General features: G+C 35.7%; 1 protein-coding gene across 3 annotated transcripts in view; it reads right to left on the minus strand.

Moving 5' to 3' along the window:
- Window positions 1-13776, minus strand: part of CSMD3 (CUB and Sushi multiple domains 3) — a gene marked incomplete at both ends in the record, with an annotated part of 652566 nt that overhangs the window by 153614 nt on the left and 485176 nt on the right. The gene's annotated exons all lie outside the window — the stretch shown is intronic.

Genomic DNA, 13776 nt, shown 5'->3' on the forward strand with positions numbered 1-13776 from the left:
CATGTCTCTCTAACAAATTTGTTTCCTCCGCTAACACCTAAGTGACTTTCTAAAATACGTACTACTCAAATGTTTCACTTGGCGCACACCAAAAACCCCTGGGTTTTCTGGTATGCTCTCAAAAGATTACTATCTTTTGAATTACATTAAATAACAAAAAGATGGCTTTCTTACTACTATTTCAGAAGATTTTATCTCATTATTTGTCATATTAAATACAAACTATTTATTAGTGTAGCTACAAAACCAGTTTTCAGGCAACTTTAAGTTAATTCACACAAAATGTATGGTACAGTATACCATGAAAAGAACACATCTTTCAATGCAGCAGTTTGACAGCCTGTGTACCTGAGAGAGGAGCAGATGGTATCTACTGCTTCAGTCTGCATATAAAATTTGTAAATGATTTAATGGGCTAGTGTGAAAGTCATGGTATTTGAAGTAGGTCAACAGAAGGATCTTGACTTTTGCCTGTGCACTGTGTGTGTACATGTGGTAGATGTAGCACATATATCAGAGATTAGCATATTGGTCAGGACCCAGAACAGAACATAGTCTTCGTGGCAGTACAGCTTTGCTGATAGGTACCGACTCTGGGATATGGAGTAAGCATGAAGACTACCATACGTACATGGAATATTGTTCTCTATGGCTGAAAGAACAATCCCAGTCTCTTCCCTCAATCTACCATCATATCAGAAATTCATATCAGAGATGTCAGAAATTCATGCTTTCTTGTGAAAATGTATTTAGGTAATAAAATAATTGGTACTTTTCGCCAAGAAGCAAGAGTCTTGGCTGAAAGCCTCACACCCAGTGACTTATTTGACTTGGGTTATCTGGAAAACACAAACTAGAAACTCTTCATTAACTGAATGTGGTAAGTATAGCACTCATATAATTTTTATACTTCCCTAATCAGAAGATATAAAATAATGTTCAAATTCAGGGTAAAACTAGGATTTCACTGAAGCCAGCACCACTGACACTAAAAGGGAGAGAATTTCACCCTTAATTTTTAATAAAACTTGTAGGAACAGCACACAATAGCAATACTTATGTTAATAGTTACCTATTCAGTTCTTAGCATATGGTGGACCATTACATATAAAGTCCAGACTTTCTATGTCCTTATTCTTTTTTATTCCTACATGTTATGCAATTAAGCAAGGTTTATGCGATTTTACAAAACCACTAATATTTTACAACAGAACAAAATTAAAAAAACCCCCAAGTTTCTTGCAAACATACATTTTTCCATAAATTCAATTAACATGCATAATTTTTCAAACAAAAATCAAATGTACTGCAGATTTTAAGAGTTTTTATTCACTTCAGTGCAATGTCTTACACTACAGATTATTGATATTAATAGTTCTGTCTCAAGTGATTTTTGAGTTCTATATTTACAAAATATGTAACACTATTTATGTTGTATTGTCATTGTAACACTGGATAATACCATAACATACTGTAATATCAAAGTGATGTTATCACAACATTTTTTAAAGCTATGAAAACAGAGAAACTAAATATGCTTGTGTAGTACACAAGAACTTAAGAAAACTACTACATTTTCAAAGTGTTCTTGATTTCTCTGAAGTAGAATTATTATTTAACTATATAAATGTCTAGCCAAAATATTTCACAATATTTGAAAGGTAGTATTTTCACAGGTGGTAGGGGAAAAAAAAAATCACACAAAATAATGTCATTGACAAAGGCACACAGATTTCCAGAAGTGATTAAACCCAGCAATTTTTTCAAATGAGAAAAAAAAAAAAAAATCAAAAATACAATTTGGTACTATCAATAATCTGTGAGTTCTCATTAATACTAAAGTCTGATTAAAACAACTTCAATGTCTATAGAAAATGGAGATAATGCCATTTTCTTTTTATAATTTATATTAATTAAAATGCCTATATGTCACATCGTCTGAAACATCTAAACATTGTTCCCACACACTGAATCCCACAAAAGCAGCACACATCTGCACTGGTCATATAGTGGGCACGTTACCTGGTCACATAAAAGGACAAGAGACATGGTGCAAGGCTGGAAGCAGAATTTCCAGCAAGGCTGCCTTGGGTGCAAAGTCTCTCAACAGAATTGCCTACAGCCTATGTATATGTTCAGTACAGTCTGGACTTAGGGATGAACTATTTGTCACCCTGACATATGCAAAGTTCAATTTGCAGCAACAATAAAATGTATAAAGTACTTTGTAGTATTTTTGTTCACTTGGTGTTCTCATTCTTGATTTTTTCATTCCTACCTTTCTTAGTTTACCTATCCCCTTATGGTCTTTCCCATTGTTTTCCAACTGCTGCTGTAATGACTCTGTCCTCACAAGAATTCACATACCTGGGTCTCAAAAACAGATAGTATAAAGACAGTTGAATCAAGATGTAAGCACACAGTTGACCTTTGCAATCTAAGAAAATATTTAACTTCATAGATCATTAAGTGGTGAAGCATTTAGTTCTTATAGCAGTAATACTGTTCTCCAAGACTTTTTATTTTGCTATAAAGCAGCAATACTGTTCTTCAGTCCTTCCTGAAAGTATCAGAAAGAAGGAAGAAGCTTATTTGATATTTTAGTAAATCCACCGAGCTCACTGACTGTACTTCCTTTTTTACCTTTTGGGAAATGCTTACTTTAAATAACACAAGTTTCAGGAATGGGAAATTCGACCCTGACCATCAATAAACATTACTATTCAGAAATCAAAGATGGATCCAAAGGTGTGCTACTATAGCTACAATGAATTAAAAATATTAATTTAATACAAAAATAAAACATATTTTTACCTCTGGAAAAAATCTAGTATGGAATCATTTGGTTGGATACAACAATTCCACTACCAGAATTTTACCCATTTACTTTCACTTACGCTTATTTCAGCTACGTAGGTCTCACTGTCTTTGAATATTTTTTACAGATTAATTTAGTTTCCAAATAACTAGTTAAATGTTACAAACTGAAAGGCTGTAAAAATCAACATCTCATTATTATCTCAATGCTGCTCATTGAAAGATCTACTTATAGTAAGAATTCTAACAGACACATCACACCTACAAATGTAAACTGTGTTATTTAACACAAAAAAAGCAACAAATGCTAAGCACCATTTCCCTAGGAATGAAAAAAAAATTACATAATAAAACACAGAAACAAACCAACCAACAACAAGAAAAAAACTTCAAATGGCAAATTATATTGTCTGATGTAATTCTCTGATAGTATTCCAGTATTTTTAATAATGTTTGCTTAGGCACTGAAATGCTGTATCACTTTATTTCTGCTTTAGTTTATTTTCTGACATATACAAATACTACTCAGTATGCTGCCCTTGTCCTGCCTTTCAGGATCAGCAGTGGAACACTAATGTGAGAGAAAGGGACTTGATTGTGGTAAGAATGTGATAAGAATCAGTGTGGTGATGCACTGCTCACTGTTTCCTTGAAACATTACTAAGCATTAGTGTGAAAAGTTCCTTCTCTCTGTGTGCTGAATTTTCTGTAATGGTATCTTGTCTCATAAAATAGCACTTCCAATAGCCCTTGAAAAAGCCCTATTGTAACAATGAAGTATCACCCACTCTGTATCTTAAATTGGTAAGCTTTTTTGTCAGGAAGATTACCCATCTTGATCATCGGTATTCATGCACCTTTGTCAAATTCTACCTCTTTATGGCAATGTTTTAGTACATAGAGAATACAATATAAAATGCATTACCATCAGCAGTGATACCTTTACTCATATTTCAGCATGTGCTAGCTGTAACAGAAATACAGATGATCACTGCACAGAGGCAAAATCACAGCAGAACCACATATCCTTGTAATCCACAACCAACTACCACTAGAAAGTAAAATTTTCTATAGCTACAGCAAAACAGTACAGGGTTAAAAGCCCCTCCCATATGCTTATTGTTCATGTGTTTTCCACCATGCCTTTGCAGTTTAATTAAAAAAAAGAGCCCATACAGAAAAACTTCAAGAAAAGAACTGTGAAGAATGGACTATGTATGTATGAGAATCAATCTCAAATCTCTTCACCTTTTGAAGAGTTGAGTATTTTTCCTACCAAATAATTTTTCTGCAGCTTGAAGCTTTTAATTCCTATTACTGCTTTCAGATTAAATACTTTCTAGGTCCTAAAGCTAAGATTCAATTAAATTTAATGCAACTACAGATTTAAGTGCCATATATTGCACCATCCATTTATAAGCAGCATTCCTCAGTGGAATCAGTGGGGAATATGAATGAATATTACAATATTCATATATATTAATATATGAATATAAAAAAATGAATGGCACAGTACACGTTTATGTCACACAGATGAATTTGATTACACAGCTATAAATACAATAAAAAAAAAGAAGAATAATAGTGTATAAACTCTGCAAAAGGAGAAAAAATTGACCTTGAAGAACTGATAATGGGATACTGACTTTTTTTCTAATGGGCCACTGTTTCATAAATCCAGACTAGGATACCTACAATTCAGTTGGTCTAACTGAGTAGGTTAAGCAAAAGTAATTTGGTGACATGATATATGCTTTTAGAGTTTAACATATTGTCATGGTTTAATCACACACAGCTACTAAACAATGCACAGCTTCCCACCCCCCACACCCACACACACACCCCCAGCAGGCTCTGAGGAAGAGAATTGGAAGAGTACAAGTGAGAAAACTTGTGGGTTGAGATAAAAACAGTTTAATAATAAGAAGGAAAGAAAAAGGAAAAGGGAAAAGGAAAAGGGAATATAAAAGGGAAAGAAATTGTAATGAATAGGAAAATAATGAGACAGAAATAAAACCCAAGAGAGACAAGTGATGCAGACAAGAACAATTGCTCACCTCTCACAAACCGATGCCCAGCCAGGTCCTGAGCAGCACTCCCTCCCACCCCCAGCTAACCTTCCCCAGTTTGTCAGTGAGCATGATGTTATATGGTATGGAATATCCCTTGGGTATGTCGGGATCAGCTCTCCTGGCTGTGTCTCCTCCCAGCTTGCCCTACTGGCTGGTAGGGCATGGTGAGGAGCAGAAAAAGCGTTGACTCTGTGTAAGCACTTCTCAGCAGTGACTATAACATCCCTGTGTAACGAACATAGTTCTCAGCACAAGGCCAAAACACAGTCCCACACTAGCTAATATGGAGAAAATTAACTCTACCCCAGCCCAAATCAGCAGATATATTAAATAATCATGGTTTTTCCTAGTCTGATATAATAAAATGTCATTCTATAGCTTTTTTAAGCCAAATGATGAGATTTTCAGTTGTAGTGATTTCTTGTAGTGGTTAAGTCAAGACTAATATATAGATAGCAAGAAAACAAATAAAGTAACTGATAAATCACCACTGGGAAATAAAATAATTTTTAAAAAGCATGCAAAGGAAATCTTAACACATAAAAATGGTAGACAAATTGCTTCCAAACTTCCAAATGACAGATACTTTTATTGTGGATATCAGTGTGCAAATTTGAATGTGATGAAACACCTAAAATTGTTTTGACAATACACTGCATATGGAAAAGACAGTCTGACATAGAAATACATGTTTTAGTTGCTGTTTGGAAATACAGAAATACATCAGAAATAAAAAGACACCAACAAATACACAGAGAGAGTGCACCATCATACACCTGGAAAGCAGTACCAAAGAAAGCAGTATCATAAAAATATGGAAGCTTTCCACACTGTCATCTCTTCAGTCTTCACAACACAGCTTATTTATGACAATCAAAATTGATTTAAAAAATGAGAGAGAAGCTCAGGCCAACATACGTTAATAGTATTTGAAAGTGGTTTGTTAAAACAGAGGGCAGCAGAAGCCGGTAAAATCCCCTCAGGAATATAGAAACTTATCAAAGCAGGGCCTAAATCATTAACAGAAACTGAAGAAATGATGACACTATTAAAAAAGAAAATCAAACCAAACCAACCAACCAAACAACAAACAAAAACAAAACCACAACAAAAAATCCAACAATGAAATTCAAAGTTGCAACTAAAAAAAATAATAATTATTTCCAAATGTAGAAATACAAAATCAAAAGCAACTCTAAGCTAGGCTTTCATGTATGAGACATAGAAGGCAATATTTCTGCTTCATCCAAGAGCAGTAAAGTGTCAGCAGGAACATCACACCAAGTTTTTGGCATTCAAAAATACAAAAAAAAAAAAAGTCAAAAAAGATTCCATTATGATCTAGCAGGAAATTTTGAACTAATTGCTTTTGTTTTGTCTCTTTGAAGTTTTTTTGTTTTGTCTCCAAGCAACAGCACAGAATAAGACTATGGGCAGCCTATGGGCAGGATCACCTCCTTCAACCTGCTGGTCACATTCCTTTTTGATGCAGCCCAGGATACAATTGGCTTTCTGGGCTGCGAGCGCACACTGAAGCCGGCTCATGTTCATTTTCTCATCCACCAACACCCCCAAGTCCTTCTCCACAGGGCTGCTCTGAATCTCTTCTCTGCCCAACCAGTAGCTGTGCCTGGCATTGCTCCAACCCAGGTGTAGGACCTTGCACTTGGCATGGTTAAACTTCATCAGGTTGGCATCAGCCCACCTCACAAGCGTGTCGAGGTCCCTCTGGATGGCGTCCCTTCCCTCCGGCGTATCAACCGAACCACACAGCTTGGTGTCATCGGCAAACTTGCTGAGGGCGCACTCAATCCCACTGTCCATGTCACTGACAAAGATGTTGAACAAGACCGGTCCCAACACCGATCCCTGAGGGACACCACTCCTTACTGGTATCCACCCAGACATCGAGCCATTGACCACAACTCTTTGTGTGCGGCCAGCCAGCCACTTCTTTATCCACCGAGTGATCCACCCATCAAATTAATGTCTCTCCAATTTAGAGACAAGGATGTCATGTGGGACAGTGTCGAATGCTTTGCACAAATCCAGGTAGATGACATCAACTGCTCTGCCCCTGTCAATCAGTTTCGTAGCCCCATCATAGAAGGCCACCAAATTGGTCAGGAAGGATTTCCTCTTAGTGAAGCCATGCTGGCTGTCACCAACCACCTCCTTGTTTTTCATGTGCCTTAGCATGCCTTCCAGGAGAATCTGCTCCAAGATTTTGCCAGGCACGGAGTTGAGACTGACTTGTCTCTAGTTCCCTGGGTCATCCATTTTCCCCTTCTTGAAAATGGGGGCTATATTACTCTTTTTCCAGTTGTCGGGAACTTCACCTGACTGCCATGATTTTTCAAATATGATGGCCAGTGGCTTAGCAACTTCATTCGCCAGCTCCTTCAGGACGCGCGGATGGATGTCGTCAGGTCCCATGGACTTGTGTACGTTTAGGTTTTTAAGATGGTCTCGAACCAGATCCTCTCCTACAGTGGGCCTAGGGTCTTCATTCTCACAGTCCCTGCGTTCGCCTTCCAAGACTTGGGTGGTGCAGTCAGAGACTTTGCCAGTGAAGACCAAGGCAAAGAAGTGATTAAGAACCTCAGCCTTCTCCAAATCCAGGGTGGCCAGTTCTCCTGATAGCTTCCGAAGGGGGCCTACGTTGTCCCTAGTCTGTCTTGTATTCACTACATACCTGTAGAATCCCTTCCTATTATCCTTAACATCCCTAGCCAATTTGAATTCTAACTGGGCCTTAGCCTTCCTCACCTGGTCCCTAGCTTCCCAGACAACATCCCTGTATTCTTCCCAGGCCGCCTGTCCCTGCTTCCACCTTCTATAAGCCTCTTTTTTCCTTTGAATTTTCCTGAGCAGCTCCTTATCCATCCAAGGAGGCCTCCTGGCCCTCCTGGTGCACTTCCTTCTAGTTGGGATGCAACACTCCTGAGCTTGGAGCAGGTGATCCTTGAATACCAACCAAGAGTCTTGGGCCCCCCTACCTTCTAGGGCTGTATCCCATGGAACCTTACTAAGCAGGCTCCTGAAGAGTCCAAAGTCTGCTCTCTTGAAGTCCAGGGCAGTGAGCTGGAGTGGCAGTGAGCTGAATAAAGAATTTCAAAATGGGAGAACCCCTAAAAGGCAATTCTTCCACAATTTAAAAAGTATAATAACTTTTAATAACAAAAAAAACCCCAAAACACAAAAAAACCACAAACCAAACCAAACAAAAAAAAAAAAACCCCAAAAAAAAAAAACACCTGGAGTTTTCTGAAAGATGTTTGCTTGAGAAAATATGCCTTATAAGGAGAGAACCACGAAACTGAAGATCTGTGTGGCTCAGCAGAGAAAGATAATTTGACACAGTTTAAGAAGGACATTTCAAAAGGATAGTATCACTTTCTTTTCAGCAAAAGAGCAAACGAAATTTTATCAGAAGCTAAAGCTAACTTTCATCTTACGCTTTTATTTTATATATAAGTATAGATATAAAATGCAATTAATCACACAATTATTTCTATGTAAACTTATTTAACCATTCATCAACTTTTACCACCAAAACCAGCAAAACTCAAATCAGATCCAAATAACTTTTGTTTCATCAGTTTCCTTTCTTTGAAATCTTCAAAACAAAATTAAATGTCTTCCTGAAGGTATGACAAGTACCTCACTTTAAACAGCTGAAGATGAGAAATCTTTTTACATTCAGGGGAAAAAAATGCGAAGGAGAATTGGTTTAGCCTAACTTTAGGAACAATGTTTGGTCTCAGTTTAATGATTAATAAATTTCAATGATATTCTTTTTATCCTTATGAACTGTGATGCATACAGTTTTAAAAAGTTCTAAATAGTTTTCTTTGATACTGAAATCGTGTGTTGCTTGAAATTAGTTTATCAAATTTACCCATTTTAGTCAAGTGCATGTAAAGTCTGAAATGAATTTTCTGATATGAACTGAGATGCGGCAGAAGGTCAAATCCTACATTTTTTTCTGCTGTGGAATGTGATCACAGCTGAGGGCTCCAAAATATTGGCTGTTACCCAAAATAGCCAAAATATCACCTATTTGCAAACTTACTACCTTCTTATTGATTTTTCTTACATTTTTCTGAACAAATACAATTAGCTGAAATTAAACATATTTCTCTTATGTCCTGGCTGACTTAATCCATGTCTATTTTAGTTGGGCAGTAGAGTGTGGAAGCATAAAAGCAAAATCCTGTGCTTCTATTTAAATTGTCAAAGTACTAAAGAGAAAATTAAAGAAAATGTGTAAAGTGAGATTCCTACTTTTCACAACCCAAAAGCTTATTCTGTATAAAGTTTCCATTTCTAAAGGTCAGGGTGGAGCTACACATCTGGAATTATTTATTAACAAAGCCTGTGGCATTTAGATGTCAAAAAAATCTACTAATTAAGCATAATCAGACAGTAAATACATACATTTATTGTATTACTAATTTATTGATTGTCCTGGGTTCAGCAGTAGCGGTCATTTTTTCTCCTTCTTAGTAGCTGGTGCAGCGCTGTGTTTTTGACTTTCAACCTGGGAACAGAGCTCATAACACCGATGTTTTTAGTTACTGCTCAAATGTTTAGCCTGACCAAGGACTTTGTGAGTCTCATGCTCTGCCAGGGAGGAGGAGGAAGCCAGGAGGAAGCAGGGACAGGATACCTGACCCAAACTAGCCAAAGAGGTATTCCATATCACAGCACGTCATGCCCAGGGATGTAACTGAGAGTTACCCAGAAGGGCTAGATCGCTGCAGGGTGGGGTCGAGGTATTGGTCGGTGAGGTGTTGTATTCTCTTTGCTTGTTATTTCCTTTATCATTATTATTATTGGTGGTAGCAGTAGTGGTTTGTGTTATACCTTCATTATTAAATTGTTCTTATCTCAACCTGTGGGAGTTGCATTCTTTCAATTCTCCTACCTGTCCCTCCAGGAGCGGTGGGAAGAAAGGTTGCGGGGGGGAAGTAGACTGCATGGTTCTAATTTACGGCCTGGGCTTAAACCACAACATTGATAAAACTAAAAAAAGTAATCTGATTGAAATCAGGATGAAACTAAGTGTCTTGTTAAATCCTTGTTTAAAAGATGCACTAGTGAATTCCGAAACTAATATAGCCAAATTGTAGACAATTATTAATTCTTCATTTTTCTACTACTACTGTACATTACATTTAAATACTTTACTGTACTTTACATTTAAAATGATTTCTCTACCAACATAATAAATGAATAAAAAATAGGAGAAAAGAACATTGGCAGTAATAGTTTTCTGGGGGAAAGTGTTTCAGAGTCTTTCAAGTCTATTTAGACAGCAAAAGGAAAAGAGCATTACATGACAGATGTGTAGAAGTAAAAATAATTCAGAGATTAACAAAGCTTAACACATTTTTAGCTACAGTAGCGGAGTTGAAACATTGACTTATGAGAAAGTATGAATGAAAAATGTGCAAAGCTTTACAGATCTCTTCACAAGAAATAATCATTCCTTCCTTAAAAAAAAAAAAAAAAAAAAAAAAGGAAAAACCCAAACTCATACACAATCTGTAAGTACGATCACATTCACATTAGAAGCAAACAAAAATAACTCATGCCAAAAAGTGTGGAACAAGGACTGAACTCTTGAAACACAGGAAATAAAAACAGGGTAAGAAACAACTGCTAATAGTAAAATAAACAATAATCAAAATAACTGGTTCATGGAATGAACAGTTATGAGCATAAGTATCAATCGAAAATATAAAAAAAAATAAATACAAGATTGGCCTTTAAAACAAGTAAACAGACAAAAAATAAATATACTCAGAATAGTCACTGATCTAATTTACACTGCTTTTGCTACACCTGGTGCAAGTGGTTTCTGTAAAAGCCGGTTACATTACTCTGACATTACCAGTAATAACTCTACTTGATTTTAAATTACAGTATGGCACGTCAGCACCCATCAAGACATTTCAAGCACCGGTTACAGATTTACAGGAGACAAGAATTGCCATTTTTATCACATGTTGCACAGAATTTCACTAGTGTTAAAATCTCAAACTCCTGCTTCTTGACTAAGTAATATTGATGCATATTGTTTGCCTCTTTTATGTCTAGCTACAGTCTGATTATACTGTATCTCTTTCTAACTCTTTAATGATTATACTTAAAGCAAGATTAAAACAATTACATTTCTAAGTTCTAATATTCTTTGTATATCCATGGCAAGTCATGTTTTGGGTACACATAAGGAAAGCAAATGTCTAGGACAGCAGATAACTAGGAAGGAGAGGAAGGAAAAGAAATATATGAAAAAGAGGGAGAACATGGTTTAAAGTGACATAGTCATGACAGTTTCTGTTACAAGTGTGTAGGGTGATGACAATACAACTTTAAAGATGTCAGCTTCACGGTTTTTATGAGACTCCAAAGAACACCTTTCTTTCAGAGCAGATTTTGTCAATAGCAATAACATGATCTTCTAAGTGTGAACACACATTTAGATGAACAGCCTGTCTTATGTCATGTCTGATACGTCCATAAATATTGTTAAGATAATTTTGAGTACATCTTCAATTAATTTTCAATTAAACCTTCCTTTTGATTTCCTTAACCTTCCTCCTGATTCTTTTTATTTTAATATGAAATGAATTCAGTATGTTACATTTGCAATGAACTGTACTGGTTAGAAATTAATAAAAGATTTAGGAAGGAACCATTTACTTTTGAGCCCTGCTCAACCTAATATTTGAGGTTTTTTACTAGTTTAAGAAAGAGTCATTAAAGGTAACATAATTTTTGTCCTGAGTGGCGACTAGTAGTTTTCAGCTTCACAACTGCAACATCATTCTAAATTCAGTTGAGGTGACAGGTTGAAACGCAGGGAAATACATGTTTTACCCATATGAGCAAAAGTTAGAAACTCACTATCCTGTTTAGAGTACACTGAAATAACTTAATAGCTTGAGCATATATTGTGTTAACAGCCTTCAATTCTGAACGTGTCCATGCCTACTTTATGGAAGTTGAACTGTCCACAATTAAATATTTAGCTACAAGTTGCCTTTTCAAATCTGCCAAAACCAAGTATTGAAACAAGTATCTACTTTCTGAAGAAGAGGAATCATACCAGCCATTTTTTGCTGTGATTTTTAATGGACTTTGAATTATGTTAATCGCAGAACATCCCAATCCCTTGGGATGCCATAATACAAAAACAAAGCAAGGCTGTTGATTTTAGTGTGTGTAAAAGACCTTTCCACGTTCTTCACTTGTATCACTAGGATTCCTTAGTGATCAGCAACCCAGAGAATCTTGTTTGTTGCATTTCAAATCACCAAGTTGAAGAAGGCATAAGCTACAGATCTGTCACTTGATAACAGAAAGATAGATTTAAGGAGCTTTTCAGTCAGCATTTCTCAACAATCTAAGACTCTTTTATTTCCTTGTAATACAGATAATATTTGAGAATGTCAATTTTATTTTTCCTTGAACTCTGAGCTCTGAAAAATAAACTCTTCTATATCTGAAGGAAAGAAGGAGATAGTATTTTTGCATTATGTTTATTTGTTCTAGTGTTAACAGGGACACATCAGAATACATCTCATGGGCTAGAACGCTCTATGAGGAAAAGAAAGTCCTCAAATATCCTTATAAAATTTTAGTAATCTGCGAAGAACTATCCATAATGATTTCAAGGTAGTTTACTTAACTCCTAAAAGCTAATTGTCTACCACCACATGCCTATACTTAGGGTTATTTCTTGTATGAGCATTTATTCTGCCTTTAACAAAATTTATGCCCATTTTACTCCCTAGTCACACAGTATTGAGGAATAACCTTTGTGGATTTTATTCTGGATTTGATTATGCAATATAAGTCTGTGATATCTGTGAAATATCTTTGTCACCTTAATTTATGTGAAGCTGTATTGGATGGCACAATTCCCAATATAAATACATCTGGGATCTTTATGGTAACCTTCTTTTATTATGATTTTTTTCTTTCAATAATATAAAACCCACCACCACACCAACAACTTTCAATTCATACTTTAATAATAAGTATTAATCCTACACATTGTATTACATTTCCCTTAAAAGACAACCTTTCTTCATGGAAGTCAGTCAAAACTTTTCAAAAATTCAATTATATCAACTGTTGTTAATTTCATTCATATGCTTGCTGAGTTTTAAGACTTATCAATATGCTCCACGTTCCTCCTCAAAAATTATATTGATTTTTCTTCAACATGTTTAACTATGCATTTCCCAGTTCTTTCTTTTTTTATAGTCTCTACCAATTTTTTAACTGTGGAAAATGACCAGTTGCTCATCATGGAAGATTTCTGACATGTTCATCACCTTCCACTATTTTGCTAGAAAGGCTAACTTAACCTTAAGGTCAACATTTATACTTCAAACACTCCATATCTATGATCCTTCAGAACTACACAGAAAAGACTGTCACATTTTAGCAGCTTGCTACGGTTCTGTTTATTGATTTTCTTTAACATCTCTTCTATAACTGCTTCCATTTTGACACAATTCTGTAGAGCTAAATGAATGGTTCTAATGCAGAACCTCTCTGGTTACCTCAATAAAGTAACAAATATATAACATGACATACAACATACAACATAATATAACATATCATATAATTTAGTTAAATTTCTGCAATAATGCTGTCTTTGAATGTATTTTTTGGCCTTGAACTTCTGTTGACAATTTAGTATGTTTCCTACTTTTCTCATCTTTAAAAAAGTGTGTTAGTGTTTAGATTAGGGTCCCATTTTCTACATTTGTTTCTAAAACCCCTGTTGGCCACATTTTCTACTGTCATCTTTTAAAATTATTTCCTCTTCATGGAATATGTATTTTAGTTTCTAGAATGCTAAATT

This window comes from Psittacula echo (assembly GCF_963264785.1).
Source record: "Psittacula echo genome assembly, chromosome: 2".
NCBI classification, from domain to species: domain Eukaryota; kingdom Metazoa; phylum Chordata; class Aves; order Psittaciformes; family Psittacidae; genus Psittacula; species Psittacula echo.